The sequence below is a fragment of the Haematobia irritans genome, chromosome 4 (assembly GCF_050003625.1).
Source record: "Haematobia irritans isolate KBUSLIRL chromosome 4, ASM5000362v1, whole genome shotgun sequence".
Taxonomy (NCBI): domain Eukaryota; kingdom Metazoa; phylum Arthropoda; class Insecta; order Diptera; family Muscidae; genus Haematobia; species Haematobia irritans.
Window position 1 is genome coordinate 117,763,160 of NC_134400.1, and position 21,657 is coordinate 117,784,816.

Sequence of the window (21,657 nt, forward strand, 5' to 3'; positions counted from 1 at the left end):
AACCGTAGTTTCTATCCAATTTGCCTGAAATTGGAAATATGGAGGTATTTTAGGACCACAAAGAGGTATGCCAAAAATGGTTAGCATCGGTCCATGTTTTGGTATAGCCCCCATATCGACCGATCTCTCGATTTTACTTGTTGGGCTTGTAGAAACCGTAGTTGTTGTTCAATTTGCCTGAAATTGAATATCTGGAGGTTTTTAGGACTATAAATAGGTGTGCAAGAAATGATTTTATTGTTTTGGGATTCTAGAAACCGTAGTTTTTATCCAATTTGCTTGAAATTTTAAATCTGGAAGTATTTTAGCTCCATAAAGAGGTGTGCCGAAAACGGTGAGTATCGATCCATATTTTAGTATAGGATATAGGATTTAGTTTTTATCGGTCCATTTGATAAGGCCTCCATATAAGCCGATTTCACTTCTTAAGGGTATATAAGGCGCACTAATCATGAAAATTGCTTGAAACTGAATGTAACATTTCCAGATTTTACTTCTCGTAATCATTTAAATAATTTGGGTAAAAATCTACAGATTTTAGATTTCAAATCAAGGCGTTATTTCATCATTTTCTTACACACTTACAAGAGATGGTTATGATTCCTCTAAAACTCAAACAAAAATGGTTCTTATAAATCCAGAATCTGATATAGCCTTCATTGGTAAAATCTTTACATTTATCTTCAGGAAGTGTACTAGTTGAACTGCTCTGCTTGGGAGAATATCTGTCATCAAACCCCCCCTGAAATTTGAAAGGAAACTTAATATTTGATTCATGGTGGTGGGTGTGTAAGATTCGGCCCGGCCGAACTTACTACTGTATATACTTGTTAGGGGTAAATTTTTGAAAAACGGGCGATACATATATATGGGAGATATATCTAAATCTGAAGCGATTTGGATGATATTTTGCAGATTTGGCTGATATTACAATAGAATACCATTTGCTCAATTTGAGTAAGTCGGTTAATAAATGAGGCCACTATGGTCAAACATAAGATTATTAGGGATACATATATGGGAGCTATATCTAAATTTGAACCGATTTCGATGATATTGCAGGTTTGGTTGATACCACAGAAGGTTACTTTGTGCTAAATTTTAGTAAGATCGTTTCATAAATAAGGGTTTTATGGCGAAATTTGGGAAGAACGGCCGATGCATATATATTTAAGCTATAGCTAAATCTGAACCGATCTCGATGATGTTTTGCACTTATTGCTAGTATTACAATAGATTATAGTAAGCCAAGTTTGAGTAAGATCGGTGATAAATAAGGGTTTTATGGCCAAATTTGGCAATGACGGGCGATACATATATATGAGAGCTATATCTAAATCTGAACCGATTTCGATGAAATTTTGAAGAGGGATGAAAAATATTACTTTGTGCCAAATTTAAAGACGATCGATGAGTAATAAAGCGCAACGTGACCCCATTTGTCGAAATCGGGCGATACATATCTATGGGAGCTATATCTAAATTTAGTCCGATTTTTTCCAAATTCAATAGCGTTCGTCCCTGTTGCAAGAAAAAACAAGTAAGGAAAGTCTAAAGTCGCGCGGGGCCGACTATATCATACCCTAAACCACCATTACAGAATTAGTAATCATAAGCATTTGTGGGGTAACATATAGGTCTGGGAGATAAACCGCAGTTGCATATTTAAGAAAATTAAGGGGTATATGTCAATCTGACTATAGCTCATAGTCAATGTTGCCAGGGAAAATGTTCGGTTTACCCTACAAGGACAAAAAAAGTTCCCTACTTTCCCATACATTCCCAAACAATTTTCCCTACTATATTTTTCGTTAAATTTAAAAAATTTTATAAAACAAAAATGGTTCTAAGTACTTTATTATCTTAAAACATGAATATGCAACGTATATAGCTTAGAATATAAATTTGTATTACCACCACGGTTGCCACAGTTGGTAGAATTCTACCCAAATTAGTAATCTTTTCTGTTAAATCTCTATAAAAATAAAATTTTGGAAAAAGTTTCTATAAACAAATTTTTGTGAGAAAATTTTCTATAGAAATAAAATTTTGACAATAAATTATATAGAAATAAAATTTTTAGAAAAAATTCCACAGAAATAAAATTTTGAGAAAAATTTTTATAGAAATAATATTTTGGAAAAATTTCTATAGAAATACGATTTTGACAAAATGTTCTGTAGAAATAAAATGTTGACAAAATTTTCTACAGGAATAAAGTTTACCACACATTGTTATAGATCAAGCATTGCCGGCTTCTAATTTCCTCCTCTAGAGCCACCAAAATGTAAAAATTATTACAAATTGTGTTGAGTGAAAATGTCCTATATTGTGGCCCTACGTCCCTACAAGACGCTAAATATTAGAAAAACCCTACATATAGGAAATTTCCCCTACTTTTAGCAACACTGGATGTGTTGATGTTGCACCTACGGAGTTAGTATGCCACTAATATTGAGCCCATTATTAAAAAAGAGAAAATCGTTAAATTAGTGTGGGTACTAAATACAAATTTGTAAAAATCGAGCAATATTCTTATGAAAGAGCTACAAGTACGTATAAGTACGATCGGCTAGTACATCAAAATTTGAAATTTGAGTAACATTGGTTAATAAATAAGAGTACTATAGCCAAATTTGGGAAAATCGAGCGATACATATATATGGAAGCTATATCTAAATCTGAACCAATTTGCATAATATTTTGCGGGTTTGATTAATACCACAAAAGGTTACCTTGTGCAAGATTTGAGTAAGATCAGTTAAGAAATGAGGCCTGTATGGTCAAACATAAGGTTATTAGGGGCGAATTTTTCAAAATCGGGTGAGACATATATGGGAGCTATATCTACATCTGAACCTATTTCGATGAAATTTTGCACATATAGTTAGTACTATAGAGGACTGGATCTAGCCAACTTTTAGTAAGATCGGTTAATAAATAAGGGTTCTATGGCCAAATTTGGGAAAATCGGGCTATACATATATATGGGAGCTATATCTAAATTTGAACCGATTTCGATGATTTTTTGCACATATAGTTAGTGCTATAGAAGACACCATTTGGCCAAATTTGAGTAAGATCGGTTGATAAATAAGGGTTTTATGGCCAAATTTAGAAAAATCGGGCGGTACATATATATGGGAGCTATAGCTAAATCTGAACCGATTTCGATGATTTTTGGCACATATAGTTAGTGCTATAGAAGATTATACTTAGCCAACTTTGAGTACGAACGGTTGATAAATAAAGGTTTTGTGGCGAAATTTGGGAAAATCGGGCGATACATATATATGAGAGCTATATCTAAATCTGAACCGATTTCGATGAGATTTTGCAGACTTGAAGGGCGATGGAAAATATTACCTTTTGCCAAATTTGGTGACGATCCGTTTGAAAAAAAGCGCAACGTGACCCCATTTGTCGAAATCGGGCGATACATATATATGGGAGCTATATCTAATTTTATCCGATTTCCAAATTCAATAGCGTTCGTCCTTGTGCCCTAAAAACTCCCTGTACCAAATTTCATCAAAATCGGTCAATAATTGCGACCGGAATCCTGTGAACAACAAATACATGGACAGACGGACGGACGGACACCAAGCGCTAGATCGACTCAGGAGGTGATTCTGAGTCGATCGGTATATATTTTATGGGGTCTAAAATCAATATTTCTGGTAGGCACATTTTTTGGCCGATCAAATTTATTATACCCTGACCACTATGTGGTTTAGGTATTAAAACACAAGAAGTTCATGCTTACAGAAGTGCAATTTGGTAAGTGAAAGAAGATGTACCCGCTTATTCTCGTGCAACCAAATTACGCTAATTTCATCACTTCCATATTTAAACCCTTCAACACTACTGTGGTAAGGGTATAATAAGTTTGTGCATTTGTATGTAACGCCAAGAAGGAGTAATCATAGACCAACCTTTTAGTATACGGATCGGCTTAGAATTAAATTCTGAGTCGATTTAGCGATGTCCGTCTGCCTGTCTGTCTGTCTGTCCGTCTGTCTGTCTGTTGATGTATTTTTGTGTGCAAAGTACAGCCATATATATTTTTCACCGATCTGGTCATAGTTGGCGTGTATATCAACCGATCTTCCGTACATCCAAATATTTTATAAGTCTCGAAAAACTTGCAAAATATCAGCCAAATCGGTTCAGATTTAGATATAGCTCCCATATATAGCTTTCGCCCGATTTACACCCATTTGCCCACAGAGGCCAATTTTTTGCTCCGATTTAGTTGAAATTTTGCATAGGGAGTAGAATTAGCATTGTAGCTATGCGTACCAAATTTGGTTGACATCGGTTCAGATTTGGATATATCTCCCATATATAGCTTTCGCCCGATTTACACTCATATGACCACAGAGGCCAATTTTTAACCCCGATTTAGTTGAAATTTTGCACAGGGAGTAGAATTAGCATTGTAGCTATGCGTACCAAATTTGGTTGACAACGGTTCAGATTTAGATATAGCTCCCATATATATGTTTCGACAAAAATGGTCAAAATACCAAAATTTTCCTTGTTAAATCGCCACTGCTTAGTCGAAAAGTTGTAAAAATGACTCTAATTTTCTTAAACTTCTAATACATATATATCTATCGCTCGAAATAAACTTTTGCGAAGTTTCCTTAAAACTGCTTCAGATTTAAATGTTTCCCATATTTTTTACAAACATTGTGTTCCACCCGAGTGCATTAGCCAACTTAAATTTTGAGTCTATAGATTTTGTAAAAGTCTATCAAATTCTGTCCAACTCGAGTGATATTTAAATGTATGTATTTGGGACAAACCTTTATATATAAAGGGTGATTTGTTAAGAGCTTGATAACTTTTTTTAAAAAAAAAAACGCATAAAATTTGCAAAATCTCATCGGTTCTTTATTTGAAACGTTAGATTGGTCCATGACATTTACTTTTTGAAGATAATTTCATTTAAATGTTGACCGCGGCTGCGTCTTAGGTGGTCCATTCGGAAAGTCCAATTTTGGGCAACTTTTTCGAGCATTTCGGCCGGAATAGCCCGAATTTCTTCGGAAATGTTGTCTTCCAAAGCTGGAATAGTTGCTGGCTTATTTCTGTAGACTTTAGACTTGACGTAGCCCCACAAAAAATAGTCTAAAGGCGTCAAATCGCATGATCTTGGTGGCCAACTTACCGGTCCATTTCTTGAGATGAATTGTTCTCCGAAGTTTTCCCTCAAAATGGCCATAGAATCGCGAGCTGTGTGGCATGTAGCGCCATCTTGTTGAAACCACATGTCAACCAAGTTCAGTTCTTCCATTTTTGGCAACAAAAAGTTTGTTAGCATCGAACGATAGCGATCGCGATCGACGTTGTGGCAGATCGTTCGTCTATTCATGATGAAATGTCAAAGCATACTGAGCATCTTTCTCTTTGACACCATGTCTGAAATCCCACGTGATCTGTCAAATACTAATGCATGAAAATCCTAACCTCAAAAGAATCACCCTTTAGCACCCAACACATTTTACGGATGTGATATGGTATAGAAAATTTAGATCTACAAAGTGGTGCAGGGTATAATATAGTCGGCCCCACCCGACTTTAGACTTTACTTACTTGTTTTTAACAAATTTTTGTCGGGCATTCAAAAAAAGAAAACTTTTAAGTGGGTCGCCCGCTATAAACGAAGAACTTAGTTACACCTTTAGAAGGAATAGCGCTGAATTCTATACTTACAATTTCGCGCAGAATAGTATTGCCTACAGTATGGATCAGGGCTGTGGAGTCGGAGTCGGAGTCGGAGTCTTGGAGTCGGAGTCTGAAGATTTTGCTGGAGTCGGAGTCGTAAAAATTTTGCTCGACTCCGACTCCGGCTAAATCAAATTTTTTAAAACACTTCACATTTTTTTTAACTAAGCAAGTTTTTACGCAAATTAGTTTCCATTGCTTTATTCATTCGATCAATGTACAGCATGATTGTAAATGAAAATCATCTTCCAATTACGGCTATCTTTTTATGTTTCCTAGAATGTTAGACTAGCAGATGGGCTGGATCGATCCATTTTAATGCTCATATCAATTTATTTGAAATATTTCGAACAATCGAAATTATTTTTTTTTAATTTTATTTTAAGGCCATATACGTATGTGGAATATTGACAGAAAATTTTTCAAAGTGTTTTTTTATAGAAAATGTTGTCAAAATTTTATTTCTATAGCAAATTTTGTCAAAATTTTATTTCTATAAAAAATTTATTCAAAATGTTATTACTATAGAAATATTTTTTTCTACAGAAAATTTTGTCAAAATTGTATTTCTATAGAAAATTGAGTCAAAATTTTATTTCTGTAGAATATTTTGCAGGATTTTATTTACTACACAAAAATTTTTCTAAAATTGTACTTTTATTGATAATTTTTTCAAAATTTTATTTCTATAAGAAAAATTTTTATTTCTATAGCAAATTTTCTCAATTTTTTTCTTACTGATGCTCACTGATACTCACTGCTATAAAAAATGTATTCAGAATTGTATTACTATAGAAATATTTTTTTCTATATAAAATTTAGTCAAAATTTTGTTTCTATAGAATATTTTGCAAAATTTTATTTCTATAGAAAATTTTGCAAAATTTTGTTCGCTACACATTTTTTTTAAATTGTATTTCTATTGATAATTTTTTCAAACTTTTATTTCTATAAAAAATGTTGCCAAATTTTATTTCTATAAAAATGTTATTCACAATTTTATTTGTATATATTTGGTCAAAATTTTATTTCTATAGAAAATTTAGTCAAAATTTTGTTTCTGTAGAAAATTTAGTCAAAATTTTATTTACTAGACAACAATTTTTCCAAAATTGTATGGTCACTGATACTCATTGCTAAGTCGAAAACTTGTAGAAATGACTCAAATTTTAAAATTTTTCAATGAATGAATCATAAATGCATTTTTGCGAAATTGTCTAAACAATTATAAATATTTCCCAAATATTGCCCGAGTTTTGTAGAAGTCTGATTTGAGATTTTATCAAAATGTATATCTAAATACAAAGTTGTGCAGAGTATATTATAGTCGGCCCGCCCGACTTTAGACTTTCCTTGCATTTTTAGTTTTTGTTAAAATTGTGTTACGTCCCATAACGTTAGATTTAAATTTTAAGTACATAGATTTTGTAGAAGTATATACAATTTTGTCTAAATCGATTCAGATTCAAATTCATGCATATGGAAATATAAACCTTTATATAGCTCGCAACAAATTTAAAGGATTTGAGATAGTATCAATAATTTTGGTCCACAAATACATATACTGTTGGTATCTTCTCATATTATGATGGGTATTTATCAGCGTTGCCAGAATTGTTTCACAAAAAACCGCTAGATTTGTCCAAGAAAATAGCCAAAAAAAGCTAAAAAATGTTAAAAAATAGCTAGAAAAAAAGCTAAAATGTTTTGTATCAAAAGTCACATTTTTGATTGAAATTTAACAAACTTAAAGGCTTTATTTCACTTAAAATGCATATTATTTTAATTGTATTCATTTTAGTTCAATTTCTGTGAGACTGTAAGAAAATTCAAGTCATATTAGCTCTGTTTGCATACTCGATACATTTTGATTACTATCACAAATTTTTACTGGAAGTCCTTCGTTTATATTTCCTAGTAAAAACATTTTTCCCAGTAAACTTGCAATTGTCAGCTGGTTAATCATCAACAAGTCCAATGTGCGATATATTGCACAATGTCACATAAGATAATATCAATATATTTCGTTTTAACTGAATTAATGATAAATTCGTGAACGTGTACACTTTTCCTAATTTTACCCAAAAGAATAAAACCCATTCTAACTGTCTTGCAAGTTTATATTGAATAACTTTTATTCGAAAATTTCCCATACAAACCTTTTGTTGTCTAATTTTCGTAAATGTAAATCCATTCCATTAATATATAGCAGATTTGTTTTGATCCTATCATTGCATTTTTTTGATGTTAAAAAAAATAATACCACATTCAAAACTTTATTTCCTTAATTATTTCTATGTTCGGTTCCAAAGATTTTGTACACTAATGATTTTGGTATTGATTCCGAGTCAAATTTGAATTTATTCGTTTTTTCAGCTTTTTCTTCATGAGCTATCACAGTGCTTTAAAAACGTGCTAACGACAACTTAAATTTCCAAATTCAGACTCGACTTTAAGTAGAAATTATTCTATGTATACGTTTTTAAAATAAAATGTTGAAAAACCCCTTCTATTTTTGAACGCTATTTTGGTTTGTGTTCAAGATACAAAAACTCCACAAATTTAAAGACTATTTCATTAATTTTAAGAATTTTTTAGAATTGACCCTAGCCTTCTTTCATGAAAAAATATCCATTTTTAAGTTGAATCACTTAACTATAAGGACAAAAAGAATTTATCGGCTATTGAAGAAGAGAAATTCACAAATGCTATTATAACCAAATTATAATAACATAAAAAGGATAAACGAGTCAAATGCTAATATTCCTAATAATTTACTGACAGTTTATATAAGGAATTGAAATATGTGGAAAACCTTATTCTGGCAGCAAGGCTTAGATAAAAACGAAGTTTTATCCATATTTCAATAGGAACATGTCGAAAATAAAAAAAAGCCAAAATTAGCTAAAAGGGTCATGAAAAAAAGCCAGAAAAAAAGCTAAAAGCTAAATGCATTTTTTCCCCGCTAAACGTCTTCAAAAAAAGCCAAATCTAGCGGGAAAAAAGCTAAATTGGCAACGCTGGTATTTATATCATTATTTTATTTATTAAACATTGCCCTAAATTTTAAATATAGAGTTCAATTGGCATCTAATGTGAAATTAAGACCTTTTTTTTTGCACACATAAATAAATAATGATACTTTATGATACTTTATATCGATCTACTTACGGTACCCCCACAATAGAACTACAAATTAGTGGTATTAAAATGAGATTTAGTTATATTACCCGGAGTCGACTCCGGAGTCGGAGTCGGAGTCGAGCTGATGAAAAATGCTGGAGTCGGAGTCGAGCAAAATTGGCTCGACTCCACAGCCCTGGTATGGATACTATAATTAAGTGCTTCCAATTTTATAAATATTTTTTGCTGGGATGAGTCGATATCGGACTAATTAACGCCACTACATGCTGATTAAGGAGTCCACGCCGTCAGCACCATAGGTTATTGCGCTAATCAATATGGGATTTTAGACCAATATTTCATCCCCATCTTATGGTGGACGGTATAAAAAGCTGAAAATGCCAAAAATTAAAATTTGCTTCCTAGAATCAAGTACGCAAACTTCAAATGTTTTACATAAATTCTCCAAGTCTTTGGCTCGGAATCAATACTAAAACAAGTAAGTAAAGCAGAAAGTCGGGCGGGGCCGACTATATCATACCCTAAACCACCCTTACTGAATTAGTAATCATAAGCATATAGGTCTGGGAGATAAACCGCAGTTGCAAATTTAAGAAAATTTAGGGGTACATGTTTATGGGTGCTCTGTCTCATTCTGACTATAGCTCATAGTCAGTGTTGCCAGGGAAAATGTTCGGTTTACCCAATAAGGACAAAAAAAGTTCCCTACTTTCCCATACATTCCCAAACAATTTTCCCTACAATATTTTTGTTAAATTTAAACAAATTTTACAAAACAAAAATGGTTCTTAGTACTTTATTATCTTAAAACATGAAAATGCAACGTATATAACTTAGAAAATAAATTTGTATTACCACCACGGTTGCCACAGTTGGTAGAATTCTACCAAAAATAGTATTTTATATATAGAAATAAAATTTAGAAGTACAATTTAGAAATATAGAAATAAAATTTTGAGAAAAAATTCCATAGAAATAAAATTTTGAGAAAATTTTTTATAGAAATAATATTTTGAAAAAAAAAAATTTCTATAGAAATACAATTTTGACAAAATTTTCTACAGGTATAAAGTTTTAACAAAAATTTTTATAGGAATATTTGTTTGGTAGATTTGTGGTAATTTGTGGTAATCTTCAAATTTTGTTAGATTTTTTTTTTGGCACGAGTGGTAACTGTTGTTACCACACATTGCTAAAGATCAAGGCTTCTAATTTCCTTCTCTAGAGCCACCAAAATGTAAAACTTATTACAAATTGTGTTAAGTGAAAATGTCCCTACATTGTGGCCCTACGTCCTACAAGACGCTAAATAATAGAAAAAAACTACATATAGGGAATTTACCCTACTTCTAGCAACACTGGCTGTATTTGATATTGCACCCACGGAGTTAGTATGCCACTAACATTGAGCCCATTTTTAAATTAATATGCCACTAATATTGAGCCCGTTATTAAAAAAGAGAAAATCGCTCAGTTAGTATGGGCAATAAATCCAAATTTGTAAACATTTAGCAATATTCTTATGTAAGAGCTACATCAAAATTTGAAATTTGAGTAAGATTGGTTAATAAATACGAGTATTATGGCAAAATTTGGGAAAATCGAGCGATGCATATACACTGAAAAAAATATTGACTTATAATGGAAGATTATGTCACTTAAATTTTAGGACTCAAAATTTATGCCATGCTAAGGACAAAATTCTTTAAAACAATGACATTTTAATTAAAAGAAAGTTTATAATCCTTGCTTCAAAAATTTTTTTCATTAAATTTAGGACACAAATCTTGAAATTTTAGGTCTCTCTGCTGAAGTTCTAGATCTTTGAAGTAAGGCAAATTTTCCTTAAAATAAAAAAAAAAAAAACATTTTTAATTTTAAGAAATCTTTAACTCAACTGACATATTGAATTTTTAAATTTAAGATAAAAACGCTTCAAATATAGGCTAATACTTATTTTAAGGATTTGCATCTTTGGTTTAAAATTTTTTCAGCATTAAGAAAACTGATTTTACTTTGAAGTACCTGGAATAATTTGGATATTGAAATTGGAATTTGTTTGTATATAAATACATTTATTAATATATCTCAAAAAATAAATACTCGATGAATGAGATCTGTATTCATTTTTAATTTTATTGATCTTAGATTTAAAGCCAGGGAGGTCCGTAAAAATGTCTTTATTTTAAAGAAGCCGCATCTTTGGCTCGGAATCAATACCAAAATCCTTAAGGGAAGGTCAAAATCTTTGGATCCAAGTAAACTTTTTTTTTGAGTGTATATGGAAGCTATATGTAAATCTGAACCAAATTACATAATACTTGAGTAAGATCAGTTAAGAAACTTTTCAAAATCGGGCGATATATATATATATATATATATATATATATATATATATATATATATATATATATATATATATATATATATATATATATATATATATATATATATATGGGAGCTATATCTCAATCTGAACCGATTTCGATGAAATTTTACACATACCGCTAGTACTATAGAGGACTGGATCAGGCCAACTTTGAGTAAGATCAGTTAATAAATAAGGGTTCTATGATCAAATTTGGGAAAATCGGGCTATACATATATATGGGAGCTATATCTCAATCTGAACCGATTTCGATGAAATTTTGCACATACAGTTAGTGCTATAGAAGATTACATTTGGCCAACTTTGACTACTATCGGTTGATAAAAAGGGTTTTATATCAAAATTTAGAAAAATCGGGCGGTACATGTATATGGGAGCTATAGCTAAATCTGAACCGATTTCCATGCACATATAGTTAGTGCTTTAGAAGATTACATTTAGCCAAATTTGAGTAAGATCGGTAGATAAATAAGGGTTTTATAGCCAAAAATCGGGCGGTACACATATATGGGAGCTATTGCTAAATCTGAACCGATTTGGATGATTTTTTGCACGTCTAGTTAGTGCTATAGAAGATTACATTTAGCCAACTTTGAGTAAGATCGGTTGATAAATAAGGGTTTTGTGGCCAAATTTGGGAAAATCGGGCGATACATATATATGAGAGCTATATCTAAATCTGAACCGATTTGAATGAAATTTTGCAGACATGAAAGGCGATGAAAAAGATTTGTTTTTGCCAAATTTGGTGACGATCCGTTTGTAAAAAAGCGCAACGTAACCCCATTTGTCGAAATCGGGCGATACATATATATGAGAGCTATATCTAAATTTGATCCGATTTCTTCCAAACACAATAGCGTTCGTCCTTGTGGCCAAAAAACTCCCTGTACCAAATTTCATCAAAATCGGTTAATAATTGCGACCGGAATCCTGTGAACAACAAATACATGGCGAGACGGACGGACGGACCAAGCGCTATATCGACTCAGGAGGTGATTCTGAGTCGATCGGTATATATTTTATGGGGTCTAAAATCAATATTTCTGGTAGGCACATTTTTTGGCAGATCAAACTTATTATACCCTGACCACTATGTAGTTTAGGGTATAATCAGTAGTGCAAAGACAAAATCTTTGGAACTGGGCATGCTGTTTTTTTATACCCACCACCATAGGATGGGGGGTATTTTAACTTTGTCATTCCGTTTGTAACACATCGAAACATTGCACTAAGACCCCATAAAGTATATATATTCTGGGTCGTGGTGAAATTCTGAGTCGATCTGAGCATGTCCGTCCGTCCGTCTGTTGAAATCACGCTAACTTCCGAACGAAACAAGCTACCGACTTCAAACTTGGCACAAGTAGTTGTTATTGATGTAGGTCGGATGTTATTGCAAATGGGCCATATCGGGCCACTTTTACGTATAGCCCCCATATAAACGGACCCCAAAATTTGGCTTGCGAGGCCTCTAAGAGAAGCAAATTTCATCCGATCCGGCTGAAATTTGGTACATGGTGTTAGTATATGGTCTCTAACAACTATGCAAAAATTGGTCCACATCGGTCCATAATTATATATAGCCCCCATATAAACCGATCCCCCGATTTGGCTTGCGAGGCCCCTAAGAGAAGCAAATTTCATCCGATCCGGCTGAAATTTGGTACATGGTGTTAGTATATGGTCTTTAACAACCATGCAAAAATTGGTCGACATCGGTCCATAATTATATATAGCCCCCATATAAACCGATCCCCCGATTTGGCTTGCGAGGCCTCTAAGAGAAGCAAATTTCATCCGATCCGTCTGAAATTTGGTACATGGTGTAAGTATATGGTCTCGAACAACCATGCAAAAATTGGTCCACACCAGTCCATAAGTATATATAGCCCCCATATAAACGGATCCCCCGATTTGGCTTGCGAGGCCTCTAAGAGAAGCAAATTTCATCCGATCCGGCTGAAATTTGGTACGTGATGTTAGTATATGGTCTCTAACAACCATGCAAAAATTGGTCGACATCGGTCCATAATTATATATAGCCCCCATATAAACCGATCCCCCGATTTGGCTTGCGAGGCCTCTAACAGAAGCAAATTTCATCCGATCCGGCTGAAATTTGGTACGTGATGTTAGTATATGGTATCTAACAACCATGCAAAAATTGGTCCACATCGGTTCATAATTATAAATAGCCCCCATATAAACCGATCACCAGATTTGACCTCCGGAACCTCTTGGAAGACCAAAACTCATCTGATTCAGTTGAAATTTGGTACGTGGTGTTAATATATGACCTCAAACTCCCATGCAAAAATTGGTCGATATCGGTCCATAATTATATATAGGCCCCATATAAACCGATCCCCAGATTTGACCTCCAGAGCCCCTTGGAAGAGCAAAATTCTTCCCATTCGGTTGGAATTTGGTACGTGATGTTAGTATATGGTATCCAACAACCATGCAGGAATTGGTTCCTATCAGTCCATAATTATATATAGCTCCCATATAAACCGATCCCCAGATTTGACCTCCGGTGCCTTTTGGAGAAGCAAAATTCATCCGATCTGCTTGAAATTTGGTACGTGGTGGTAGTATATGATATTTAACAACCATGCCAAAAGTGGTCCATATCAGTCCATAATCGTACATAGCCCCATATAAACCGATCCCGAGATTTGGTTTTGGAACCTCTTGGAGGAGCAAATTCCATCCGAGTGAGTTGAAAGTTGGTACATTGTGCTAGTATATGGTCGTTAATAACCATGCTTAACTAGGTCCATATCGGTCTATAGTTATATATGGCCCTCAGATAAATCGATCTCCAATAACACAAAAATTGGTCCATATCAAGTTCATAATTGTATATAGCCCCCATATAAGCGACCCCCATATTTCAATTCTGGCTCTCTACGTACAAAAAGTCCATATCGATTCGTAATTATTTGTAGACTTAACTATACATAACTTGTTTGTCTAATATATACCATGTATGGACTAAATCACAACTTAGAAAACGATGTTAAGAAGTTTTAAGATACCACAACCCAAGTAATTCGATTGTGGATGATAGTCTTTCGTAGAAGTTTCTACGCAATCCATGGTGGTGGGTACCAGGGATCCGGAGCGGAGCGGAGCAAGCCCTTTTTTTGCCGGAGCGGGAGCGGAGCGGGAGCGGCATTTCTAAAATCCGGAGCGGAGCGGGAGCGGAGCGGATTCCAAATGAAAAACCGCTCCGCTCCGAATAAAATATTACTTGAATGAAATGTGTAACTTTGAAATTACACTGTGTAGGTAATTTCAAAATTTAGGTAGTACTTAGCGTAGTGTGAGTAAACGTTTAAAATGTACGATATGTATTTTTGTAGGTACGTACATTGGGGAAAACACAACGTGTTTTTTAGTAATTGTTTTCAAAAACGGCAAATGTCAAAATATATATCTAGTATGTGTTGTAAAAGTAACAACAGTACTTTCGATCAATTTCATCCCGTATTACTACAAAGATGTTTGTAATGAACGTCAAGTAAATGCAATTAAACGATCTTATTTATATTTAATTTTTTAGTTTTCTACACTGAAAAAAATATTGTCGTGAAGTCAAAGATTCCATGTCCTTAGAATAAGAATACAAATTTTGCTTAACATGGAAGACGCATTTCTCTAAAATAAAGTTTTTTATACCCATCACCATAGAATGGTGACGGGGGTATAATAAGTTTGTCATTCCGTTTGTAACACATCGAAATATCGATTTCCGACTATATAAAGTATATATATTCTTGATCAGGGAGAAATTCTAAGACGATATAACGATGTCCGTCTGTCCGTCTGTCTGTCTGTCTGTTGTAATCACGCTACAATCTTCAATAATGAAGCAATCGTGCTGAAATTTTGCACAACCTCGTCTTTTGTCTGCAGGCGGGTCAAGTTCGAATATGGGTTATATCGGTCCAGGTTTTGATATAGTCCCCATATAAACCGACCTCCCGATTTGGGGTCTTGGGCTTATAGAAAGCGTATTTTTTATCCAATTTGTCTGAAATTGGAAATCTAGGGGTATTTTCGGACCATAAAGAGGTGTGCTGAAAATGGTGAGTATCGGTCCATATTTTGGTATAGCCCCCATATAGACCGACTTCCCGATTTTACTTCTTGGGCTTCTAGAATCCGAAGTTTTTATCCTATTTGCCGGAAATTGGAAATCTAGAGGTATTTTCGGGTCATAAAGAGGTGTGCCGAAAACGGTGAGTAGCGGTCCATGTTTTAGTATATCCCCCATAAGAACGATCTCCCGATTTAACTCCTTGGGTTTCTAGAAACCGTAGATTTGCCTGAATTGTAAATATTCTGGTATTTTAGGCTCGGTCCATTTGGTAATGCCTCCATATAGACCGACTTCACTTGAATTGCTTGAAACTCAATGTAAAATTTCCAGATTTTACTTCTACATATTTAAGATTTCAAATCAAGACGCTATTTTATAATTTTCTTGCACACTTACAAGAGATGTTAATGATTCCTCTAAAACTCAAACAAAAATGGTTCTTATAAATCCAGAATCTGATATAGTCCTCATAGGTGAAATCTTTAAATTTATCTTCGGGAAGTGTCCTCAAGTCCTCAAGCCCTCCTAAAATTTCAAAGGAAACCCTAATATTTGGTTCATGGTGGTGGGTATTTAAGGTTCGGCCCGGCCGAACTTAGTGCTGTATATACTTGTTTTCTTGTCCAAAAGGCAATAAACTTTTGAATGAAGTTGTAATGTCCTTATAATTAAGTGAATTTACTTAAAAATGTGTATCATAACATGAAAGACACAATTTTTGAAGTAAGGTCAACGTGACTTTAATAATTAAGAAAAATTCTTTAAAATTAATAAAATTGTCTTTAAATTTGTTTCCTTTTTGCATCTTGCCAACAAAGCAAAAAATCGTTAAAAAATAAGACATGTTTTTCAACACTTTATTTTAAAGACGCTTTTTACTTGAAACATAGCATAATTTCTACTGGAAGTCGAGTCTCAATATGGAAAAAAAAAAATAACTCGTTAACTCGTTTTTAAAGGATTTTGATAACAACTGACGAAAAAAATCTAAAAAAATGAAAAATTAACATATGCTTCCTAGAATGCTTCCTTTAATGAAGTCAAAATGGATTTAATATTTCTGACAAAATCTTCAAAATTAATAAAATATTTCAACACATTGTTTAAAGTCATTACACCCTCACAAAAAATCGCTTGTGTAACATATACTCCCAAACATATTTTGCTTCAAGCATATACATTTTTGGGTATTGCCCAAACATTTATATGTTTGATCTGTACCAATATATAGTATGTTTGAAAGCATATTGGTCTAAACAATATATGTTTGGGTAGTCTAAGTTCCAAACATTTTGTATTTTTGCATCCAAATTCAATAATGTTGTCTTCCAAAAAACAATATGTTATTATGTGACCATATAATATGTTTGGAAGCATTTTGCACCCAAAAATATTATATGCTTAAAAAAAATTCTCCCAAACAATATTGTGCTCAAAATTTTATTTATTTATTTATATATTTATAATCATAATGAATTATGAAAATAAACAGGTAATATAGGTGCTAACAACATAGGTTTTCGACCTGAATGCTCAAAATTTTGTTTCTGCCCAATTGTATATTCCCCGACATCTTTCTCACTTCCACGAGATTTTTTAGTTCTTAGCACCTTTTTCTGTAATACAAACATTGTAGAAGAAATTATTCAATTTTATGATTTTTTTTATTTTAATTTTACCTTTTGCCGGACGGGGATTCGAACAGCGGACCACACAGTTTGTAAGGATCAAAGAAGTAGCTGATCAATTGCCCAAGGAAAAATAAAATGTTAATTTTGTAATAACAAGCAACAACCACCAACTTAATTCAATATCGCTCCCTGTTAAATAGCGCTCCAAGCTACTAAACACATATATGTTTATAGGCTATTTCTAAATTAATATATGTTTGCATCCAAGCATATTATATTTACAAACATTTTATGTCCCAAACATAATATGTTCTAACATATTAACATATATGTCCCAAACATGTTATGCTAGTTTATGAACATTATATGCTTGCACTCAAAAATATTGTGTTTAAAAATTTGTGTTCCAAACATATAATGTTTATAGCCAAACATATGAAAAACAGTCTTTTTCATCCGTGTAGTTAATTCCTTTCATTATTATACCCTTCACCACTACTGTGGTAAAGGGTATAATAAGTTTGTACATTTTTATGTAACGCCAAGAAGGAAAAGTCAGAGACCCATCGTTTAGTACACCGATCGTCTTAGAATTGAATTCTGAATCGATTTAGCTATGTCCGTCTGTATGTCTGCACCCTCAAAAAAAAATTGCTTCTGTAACATATACCCCAAACACATTTGCTTCAAGCATATATATTTTCAGGATTGGTCCAAACAAAATATTGTTTGTATTGTTCAAACATATTATGTTTCACCTTAGGACATACACTGGTAGTAAAAAATTTTAAATGAACTTTTCTTTGGGTGGATATATTTTTAAGGCGCCAATTGGTTACTTTCATTATTTTACTTGCAGCATACTCTCTAGGTCTCTCTTTCTAAACACATATATGTTTATAGGCTATTTCCAATTTAATATATGTTTGCATCCAAGCATATTATATTTACAAACATTTTATGTCCCAAACATAATATGTTCTAACATATTAACATATATGTCCCAAACATGTTATGCTAGTTTATGAACATTATATGCTTGCACTCAAAAATATTGTGTTTAAAAATTTGTGTTCCAAACATATAATGTTTATAGCCAAACATATGAAAAACAGTCTTTTTCAACCGTGTATACCCTAAACCACATAGTGGTTAGGGTATAACAAGTTTGATCTGCCAAAAAATGTGCCTACAAGAAATATTGATTTTAGACCCCATAAAATATATACCGATCGACTCAGAATCACCTCCTGAGTCGATCTAGCGCTTGGCGTCCTTCCGTCCGTCCGTCCATCCGTCCGTCTGTCCATGTGTTTGTTGTTCACAGGATTTCGGTCGCAATTATTAACCTATTTTGATGAAATTTGGTACAGGGAGTTTTTTTGGGCACAAGGACGAACTTTATTGAATTTGGAAGAAATCGGATCAAATTTAGATATAGCTCCTATATATATGTATTGCCCGATTTCGACAAATGGGGTCACGTTGCACTTTTTTTACTAACCGATCGTCGTCAAATTTAGCACAAAATATTCTTCTGTATCACCCTTTAAGTCTGAAAATTTCATCGAAGTCGGTTCAGATTTAGATATAGGTCCCATATATATGTATCGCCCGATTTTGTCAAATTAGGTCATAAAACCCGTATTTATCAACCGATCTTACTCAAAGTTGGCGAAATGTAATCTTGTATAGCACTAACTATATGTGCAAAAAATCATCGAAATCGGTTCAGATTTAGCTATAGCTCCCATATATGTACCGCCCGATTTTTCTAAATAAAATAAAACTCAATTGAACAAATAATACAATGTTTGTACTATAATTTTCTCGAAGAGGAGCGGAGCGATTTTTTTTTTCTCGGAGCGGAGCGAGGAGCGGAGCGGTTTTTTTTTTCTCCGGAGCGGGAGCGGAGCGGAGCGAAAAAAATGGACCGCTCCGGATCCCTGGTGGGTACATAAGATTCGGCCCGGCCGAACTTGCGGCCGTATATACTTGTTTTTCAGTGAAATTTGCTCTTCCAAGAGGACCAGTAAATCAAATCTGGTTGTAGGTTTATATGGGGCAATACCATTCGACGTCCATTAATAACAAATATTTGTACCAAACTTTAAGCATATTTTGTTCGAAAATTAGCGTGATTTCAACAACTGGGCGATCAGATATCGATACATTGACTCAGAATTTCACCACGACCCAGAACATTTAAAGGGTCTAACACCAATATTTCGTTGTTTTACAAACGGAATGACAAAGTATACCCCAATATACCAATCCTATGGTGGATGGTATTAAAAGTATTTAAATTTATTTTCTTCAAAAGGTTCCCCCTTGGCTTTTAAATAACACAGCTTTTTTTTATCATCAAGGATACGTAACCAAATATCTTTTGGCTTTGCGGCGACTGTACGGGCCTAATTGTTTTCTATGTTTTTACTTTATTTACTCTCCCATTTACATCCGCTCAGGAAGAATTGTTGTCATACGCACTGTTGTCCTAGTGATAGGCAAAGTCCATTTCTTCTCTTCGGCATGTCAGGTCCACTTGACTGAATTAAGGATTGCCGATTGTGTGTGTAGTCATTGGCTTCTTCGTTGGGCATTTCAGGGCATCTCGTTTTTATTAATATTGGCTTAAGTGGTTCCTTCAGTTGAAGGTTCCACTATTTGCCTTTTATGTTTTCTGTTTGAGTTGGTGTGTGGGAGAACTTATGAAATCAAATTGTACATCTTTAAGTAAGCGTGTCGCTCCTGTGATCTACCCAAATACATATTGGACATTATGTTCACTTTTAATGTTTCAAGTAAATGTAGGTTGATGGTTCCCCTTCTACCATGGTGGCATGTCTTGTCATACCATCCGCCATAGGATAGAGGTACCCCCTATCAGGATGTAATTTCCTTTGTAATAAATCGAAGTATTGATTTCCAATTTAGACTGGAATGTGAAACAAATTCAATTGCTTTCTTTGGAAATGTTAGTTGGGCTAATATGTTTATTCATTCCAGCGAAGGGACAGAGATGGTCTGTATTTTATAGAAAATTTTGTCACAATTTTATTTCTATATAGAATTTCTCAGAAAAATTTTTTTTCTATAACGAAAATTTTGTCAGAAGTTGTGATCTATAGAAAATTTATGAAGTACCTCTTTGCAAAATGTTACCCAAACATCAAAAATTCTACCAATCTACCAAACAATAAAAACTTTAGCAACATATCTACCACTCAATTTTACAAATTGAATATTTAGAAGTAAATATTCGTTGATAAATACAAGGTGACCGAACTCCCATTTTCACATCTCCAGCATTTGGAAGACGATAACCAGTCTCTTGGTGTTGTAGTTCAAAATCTTGATATTGAAAAATTTTAATTTTTAAATTATTACTTATTTTCTATAGCAGAGCCTTTCGCTTTATTTGTTCAAAAAAAACTTGTCAACATTTATTGGGGATTTTTGTGAGGAATTTATGTTTAAATCGGTTTTTTTTGGGGACGAAAACACCATAATTTGGGGACAAGAGCCAGAAAAATACTGGCAACGCTGTCGGTAACTGGCCTTTTTCCTGTAAGCTAAGCAAATCCTTGGCTTTTTCCAATGTAACTTTTTTTGTACCTTGGCGAACTCTTGCAGTTTTTGGAATTTCAATGTTTTTAGTCAAATAAGAATGTTTATACCCTGCGGCACCGCACAAAAAGAGACGAGATAGACACATAGTGTCTTTGGCAATATTGCTCAGGGTTGGTTCCTGAGTCGATATAGCCATATCCGTCTCTCTACACACAAAAAAAAAATAAAATATGAATTTGTACATAAATTTGTACATTTTTATAAATTTATGGACTTTTCCATAAAAAATATGTACACTTACATAATATATTGTATTCGCAAATACTTGTTGTGAAATTATGAATTTTTATACCCTGCGCCACACTGTTGAACAGGGTATTATAAGTTAGTGCATATGTTTTCAACACCCAGAAGGAGACGAGATAGACACGTGGTGTCTTTGGCAAATATGCTCAGGGTAGGCTCCTGAGTCGATATAGCCATGTCCGTCTGTCCGTGAACACATTTTTGTAATCAAAGTCTAGGTCGCAGTTTTAGTCCAATTGACTTCAAATTTGGCAAAAGTATGTGTTTTGGCTCAGAATAGAACCCTATTGATTTTGGAAGAAATCGGTTCAGATTTAGAATTAGCTCCCATATATATATTACTCCCGGTATGGGCTTCTATGGCCCCAGAAGCCAGAGTTTTACCCTAATTTGCTTAAAATTTTGCACAAGAAGAACAATTAGTACTATAGTCAAGTGTGCCAAATTTTATTGAAATCGGTTAAGATTTAGATATAGCTCCCATATATATATTTCGCCCGATATGGACTAATATGGCCCCAGAAGCCAGAGTTTTACCCCAATTTGGTTGAAACTTTGCACTAGGAGTACAAATAGTAGTGTAGTTAAGTGTGCCAAATTTTATTGGAATCGGTTCAGATTTAGATATAGCTCCCATATATATCGTTCTCCCGATTTACACTCATATGAACACAGTGGCCAATCTTTTACTCCGATTTAATTGAAATTTTGCACAGGGAGTAGAATTAGCATTGTAGCTGTGCGTGCCAAATTTGGTTGAAATCGGTTCA